We start from the raw sequence: 7,113 nt of genomic DNA, 5'->3' as shown, positions 1-7,113 counted from the left end.
AAGTGCTTGGGTTAGGGGGTTCGCCTATGCATTCCAGCTTATTTGAGGTGTGACAGACATACAACAAAGTATATATACTTAAAGTGTACCATCCAGTGGGTTTTGACATCAGCACCCAAGGAGAAAACCACGGCCACAACAAAGATGATGAACTAGCCCTCCTCCTCTCCCCATTTTCAGATGTGGAAACCAAGGCTTGGAGATGTTAAGCGCCTGCTCAAGGTGGCAGGAAGGGACTCAGGATTTAAACCCTGTAATCTGAGGGGCACATGGGTGGCTCAGTCAGTTAAGTGTCCGACTTCCGCTCAGGTCGTGATCTTGAGGTTCATGAGTTCGAGCTCTGAGTCAGGCTCTATGCTGACAGCTGGGAGCCTGGACCTGCTTCGGATTCTGTCTCCTCTCTCTGTCCCTCCACCAACCACTCGCACTCAGCCTCTCTCTCTCTCTCTCTCTCTCTCTCTCAAAAATGAACATCAGAAAGTAAATAAATAAACCCTGCGATCTGAGCCAGCACCTTTGTCCCCCACCTTTACCACCATTCAGCAGGGTGCCTGGCACAGTGTAGGTGCTCAATGTCATTGTTGAATGAAGGAATGAATGAATGAGACAGTCAATGCATGATAGTGTTCACAGAGAAGGTCCACAGAGGAGGATCAACCAAAGGTGAGTAGTTCCTGAGTCAGAACTATGGTAAAGAGGTGTTTGGATGAACAGAAAGTGTTCATTCATCCAATATTTATTGAGCACCTACTATGTGATAAGGCCTGTTTTAGGCACTCAGGATATGAGGTCAAGTACAACATGTGCAGGTTCCTGTCCTCACAGAGCTCGCTGCAGAGGGGTGGGGATGGGGGATGGCGTAAGTTTAACCTTACCTGTGTGTGGATGGTGTCACCTATCCTGTGTCCCCAGTGATGGGGCACCTCAGACAGACAAAGTAGTGGAGCAGGGGCCTGGAGACACAGTGAGAAAAGCAGTCAGACCCGAAACTGAGGGTGGTCAGAGCCCCCGGCAAGGAAGGGGAGGGACGCTCTTGGTTGCAGGGACCCCGTTCCTTCATCCCACTGCCTCCCAAGCATCAATGACATTTCCAGAAATATCAGGCTTCCCCTGACCCCTCAGGGGAGGATCTTGACTTCTTGCCTCCACAGTACCTCCTGCACATTCACCTATCCATTTATTCAGCACCTATTGTATACCCAGCCCTGGGGATACAGCAGCTAACAAGATATAATACATACGTTCCTAGCCTGAGAAGGGAAAAAGATAGAGGGTGTGGCTGATAACAGCTGAGATGGACAGGACATTGGGTGGAAGAGGAGAGACACCGGGGTGGGGGGACGTCTGTAAGCCCCACAGGGAGGGAAACGTAAGGTGCATTAAGTGAAAAAAGGAACTGCCCTGCTGTGTGTTCCGTGTTTCCCATTTGTGATGTAAAGTAGAGCGGGCCCCTGTGTCCCTCCTGACTGCCTGCCTAGCCCGAGTCTGCCTGGGCCCTTTGTTTACTCTCTCTTGCTGAGGGCTAACACTCCTGCCCAGAGCTGGGTGGCCTGGCCCCATATGCTGCCCTCCCGGGCCATTCTCTGGTCACTGGCTCAGGCTTAATCCCTTGCTCCGGCCCAGGCCTTGGGGACTGATGAGTCAACACCAGTTGGCTCTGGACAAACACCCCCTCCCTTTACCCCCCCCCTTCAGTCCATCCTGTTCTCCGGAAAGGGCCCAGCCTCTGCTGGTCCAGGGGCAACTCTGGAGAAGCCGTGACCAATGGAACTTCCTGAGATGACGGAAATGTTCCGTATCCATGGAGGCACAAGCCACATGTGGCTATTGGGCACTTAAAATGAGGCTAGTGCGAGTGATTTTTTAAATTTTATTGTTCATATTTATTATCGTTTATATAAATCTATGCTATGTTAATATCCATGCGATTAAGTTAAACAGTTGCATTTAGTTGGTGGCTATTGCTTTGAGTGGCTCCAGAGAGTCAGACTGGGCCCAGGTACAGAGGAAGACTGGCTTTCTCCCCCAGGCAGAGGGAGCTTGGGGAGGCACTGGCTGGGCAGCGGGGGCCTCAGAGACTGAACCGGGTATGGGAGTGAGGAGTCCCTCGGGGTCTGCCCTGTTGATGGGGCCAAGCTAGGCTTTGGGTCCTATGGCTGTCCTTCTACCTGTCGAGCTCCTTGGTGTGACCCCAGCCCAGCAGGCAGAATCGTGACCTGAGCCAACCCCTACTATTGGGGTGCCCAGCTCCAGCACCACGGTCCAGCCTCTCTGAGATCTGACTGACTGCATCACACCCCACCTCTCCCTCTTCCTGTCCCTGCCCCCCACCTGCGCTGTTCCGGAAGAACCTAGCACGAAGGGTTGGTGTTACACCTAACTTGCTGAAAGGCAATGGGAATGCATCCTTCTTCCAAACCAGAGGAGTCAGAGGCCATAGCTGTCTTGGTCCTGGTCTCTCAACCAGAGCGTGGGTGCAGGGACTTGACTTTTGCAGTGACCTCAGGCCACAGAAGCAGGGGCAAGAGGGAGAATGCACCAGGAGGAGGCAAACCAATTGGAAGTGCAGCCACAAAGTGGGCCCTACCATGGGCTTCCTGGTGGCCCCCCAAAAAAGAGAAGCCCAAGTCCCAACCCCCTGCAGCCTAGAAATGTGACCTTATTTGAAAAAGTTCTTAATAGATGTAATTAAGTTAAAGATCTCAAGATGAGATTGTCCTGGATTTAGGGTGGGCCCTGCATCCAATGACAGGTGTCCTTATTAAGAGAAAGGCGGAGGGAGATCTGTGACAGGAAGGCACATGAGTCGTGAAGGCCACGCAATGATGGGTGGAGCCAGAGATGGAGAGATGTGCTTTGATGATACAGGCACGTATCACAAGCCAAGGGAGAGCAGTGGGCTATAGGAGCTGGAAAAGGCACGGAAATGGATTCTCCCTTCAGAGATTCCAGAAGGAGCGAACCCTGGTGACATCCTGACGTTAGCCCAGGGAGACTGTTTCACATTTCTGATCTCCAGAATTGTAGGATAATAAGTTCATGGGTTTCTAATTTATTATTTAAAAAAAATTGTTTATTTTGAGAGAGACAGAGACAGTGCAAGTGGGGGAGGGGCAGAGACAGAAAGGGAGACACAGAGTCCCACGCAGACTCCGTGCTGCCAGCACAGAGCCTGACGCAGGGCTCAAACTCACAAACCTGTGAGATCATGACCTGAGCTGAAACCAGAGTCAGTTGCTTAACCGACTCAGCCCCCCAGGCTCCCCAATTTGTGGGTTTTTAAGAGCGTGTGGTAATTTGATAGAACAGTGGTGGGATATTGATGCATTAGTTTCCTTCTTCTCTGTCCCACAGGGGGACGTCAAGGTAACTTGGGGCCTGGGGAAGGTCATGGGTGAAGGCACGAGAGTAGGGGCTGCCGGGTGCCCACTCCGCCCCCTCCTCTCCCAGGCACGTCCACCCTGGACACCCTCCCATCTTACTAACCCAAAGCGCGGGGCAGCAGACAGGTGGCCGCCCACAGGCCAACGAGGCGCTGCAGCCCCAGGGAGAGTGTCTTACATGAGTCTCCCTGACTGCTTTGTGGTGTGTCCAGGTAGTTAGGGTCAGAATCGAGTTGAATTGTAGGACATCCAGTTGGGGTCCAGAGATTTGGAGAACTGGTTGTTCTTGTGCAGAAAACCCCCACACATTTGGTGTCAGAAGCGTTGTGACTAAAAACAGTTCAACCACACCGACACCTGCCGCAGTGTGGAGGAATCGCGAAGACACCATGATCGGTGAAGGAAGCCAAGCACAGAAGGCCATGTTGTGTATAATTCCATTTATGTGCAATGTGCAGAACAGGTGAATCCAGAGAGACATAAAGCAAATCAGTGGTTGCCAGGGTAGGTTAACGAGGGTGGGGAATGTGGAGTGACTGCTAAAAGTTATGGGATTTCTTTCTGGGGTGATGAAAATATTCTAAAAATGGGTGGTGGTTGTTGCACCATTCTGTGAATATGTTAAAAACCACTGACTTGTACACTGTAAGTGGGTGTGCTATATGGTGCAAAAATATGTTTTAATAAAGCAGAGTTATCATTTTCCTATACCCTCTCAAATGCCACCCTCTCAGAGAAATTCTGTGGAACATGGTCCTTTTCTCCTAATTGACATGATTTACCACTAACTTTTAAAACTTTTCCAATGTAATTTCTTTTTTTTAATTTTTTTTTTTTTTTTTGAGAGAGAGACAGAGAGAGAGCATGCATGTGCAAACTGAAAATCCCAAGCAGGCTCTACACTGTCAGCACAGAGCCTGATGTGGGTCTCAAACCCACAAACTGTGAGATCATGATCTGAGCCAAGATCAAGAGTCAGATGCCTAACTGACTGAGCCACCCAGGGGCTCCCTCCAATTTGATTTCTTTAATTATTATGGTCAGATATACATGATATAAAACTTACAGGGGCCCCTGGGTAGCTCAGTCGTTTAGGGTCTGACTCTTGATCTTGGCTCAGATCATGATCTCATGGTTCATGGGTTCAAGCCTGCTCTGTATGTATCTCTCTCTCTCTCAAAATAAATAAACCTAAAAAAAACACAAAACTTGAAAAAAACCGTACCATTTTAACCATTTTTAAGCATACATTTCAGCAGCATTTAGTACATTCACGATGTGCTGCCCTCACCAGTCCATCCCCACAACCTTCTTTCTCATCTTGCAAAACTGAACTCTGTCCACATGAAACATTAACTCCCTATGCTCCCTTCTCCACCCCCACACACCCTTCCACTTTCTGTCTCTATGAATTCGAGGACTCTGGGCACTTCATATAATTGGAATCAAACAGTATTTGTTCTTTTGTGACTGGTTTCTTTCACTGAGCATCATGTCTTCAAGGTTCATGGATGTTGTAGCATGTGGCAGAATTCTCTTCCTTTTAAGGCCTAAAAATGTCTGAATTATCCCCACTTTATTATTTTAAGTTTATTTATTTATTTTGAGAAGGAGAAAGGGGCTGGAGAGAGGATCCCAACCAGGCACTGAGCTGTCAGCACAGAGCCCCACACGGGGCTGGATCCTATGAACTGTGAGGTCATGACCTGAGCTGAAATCAAGAGTCGGTTGCTTAACCGACTGAGCCACCCAGGTGCCCCCGTATGATTCCCCACTTTAAAGGAACAGACACTGTTTCAGGGACACTACAAGGTAGCAGAGCCAGAACTCACACCCAGGCCGACCTGTCTCACCACTCACCACTCCGCCACCCAGTTCCCTTCCAAGCATCACGCTGACTCCCAGTGCACCCTACTATTGCTCTCTCTCCCTGGCCTCCTCACTGAAAGCTCCTGGGGTTCAGACACCCTTTTACTCACCTTTGGACCTTGACCCTACCTGCAGGGCATGGTGGAGTTCCAAAGCTTGTGTGGAAGTGACTAGACCTGGGGGTGGAGCTGGAGGGTCTAGGTGGGCAGGGCCTGGCTCTGTAGCCTCCAGGATCAGGCCCCCCAGACTCAGCCTCTTGTTCCATCAAAGCTGCCCAATGACAGAGACCCCTGCAAAGAGTTCTGCAGGTTACAACGTGCACATCTGTACATGGCCACCCTGCCAAGGGCCCCTATGGCCCTCGAGATTCCCAAGCCCAGGAGGTTCCTGATCTCCACTCTGAGGAGGGAGAAGGAACTTCGAGGTAGCCTGGGGACTAGTGAGATGTGGTATAGAAAGCAGATTGGGGGTGGCCTGGGGCTGAGGGAGGGAGAAAGGAGGAGTGATAACTTGAGGGGCTGATGAAAATATTCTGAAACTAGATAGTGGTGGATAGTTGCACAACATTGTGAATGTACTAAAAATCACTGAGTTGTACACTTAAAAATGGTTAGGATGGTAACTTTTATGTTATGTATATTTACCACAATTTAAAAAATGGCCCACCTTCTCCAGCTTCAGCGTCGTCCCAGGGCCCTTATGTGTTCCAGGGCCCAGATCAAGGGCCACCTGTGTCCCCATAAGTCTCTGGACCTTGGACCTCCTACTGCCAATCCCCTTATCACCTCACCTGTTCTTGGTGTCTTACTGAGCTATTCAACGTAGGACATTTCTCCGTAGGATGCATTCTGAGGACATCTAAATTTGTGCCCAGTGTTTTTCACTCAAATAAATGCATTACTAATGGTTGAATTTCCTGTGGCAGTGGCCTGTGGGGGACATATTCAGAGCTGTGGGGTGGTTTCTGGAGTCTTCAAAAATTACCTCACGAAAAGGCAGCTTTGGTAGGAAGCAGCAGATAGAGACATGGGATCAATCCATCCTTCTGGGATCTCCTTAGTCCAGAGCCAGATGCCTGGATATCCTTGTAATTCAGGTTGGAAAATGGTATCTTCTGGGTAATTCAGCTTATAGTTCCAGGCAGAAGGCATGGGAGAACCAGAATCCTGGGTCTGAATTCCTTGGTAGCTGTGTGACCTTGGGCAAGTTACTCAATCTCTCTGTGCCAAAGTTTTCTTCAAAGGAAGATTAAAATAGTTTTGATCTTAAAAGTTCTTTAAAAAAAAAAATTTAGGTGGGATGCCTGGCTGGCTCAGAGCATGTGACTCTTGATCTTGTGGTCCTGAGTTCAAGTTCCCCCTTGGGTGTAGAGATTACCTAAATAAATAAAATTTTTAAAAAAGATTAAAAAATTAGGTGATAGTCATCTAACATAACCATTTACCATTTTAACTTAACATCAACCACTTGGACGTGTACAATTCAACGGCATTTAGTGCAACCACCACCTCTATGGAGTTCCAACACATTTTCATCACTACCGGGGTTGTTTTTGAAGATTAAATGTTTGTAAATCCTTAGAAGGGTACCTGGAACAGCCCACACCAAATAAGTGGTCAATAGATGGTAGGAATAATTAGTAATAGAATAGTGTTCACAGCAGGTAACACGTGCTGGGTGGGGCTATTATTAATTCTTAATTCTCTTCCCTTGAGCTGGAGGAGGTGGGAATTGGGTTCTCACTCCACTTTGGGTCGCATTTTTCACTTTGAGCTCTCTGTACCCACCCGGCTGTCTGTCGCCAGCCGCCCCCTCCCCCTGGGTCGAAAGTCCCTTGCTCACCGACTGCAGGCACGGGAGG

Source organism: Crocuta crocuta, unplaced genomic scaffold, assembly GCF_008692635.1.
Source record: "Crocuta crocuta isolate KB4526 unplaced genomic scaffold, BGI_CrCroc_1.0 scaffold234, whole genome shotgun sequence".
NCBI lineage: Eukaryota > Metazoa > Chordata > Mammalia > Carnivora > Hyaenidae > Crocuta > Crocuta crocuta.
This window is presented reverse-complemented; position numbering follows the sequence as displayed.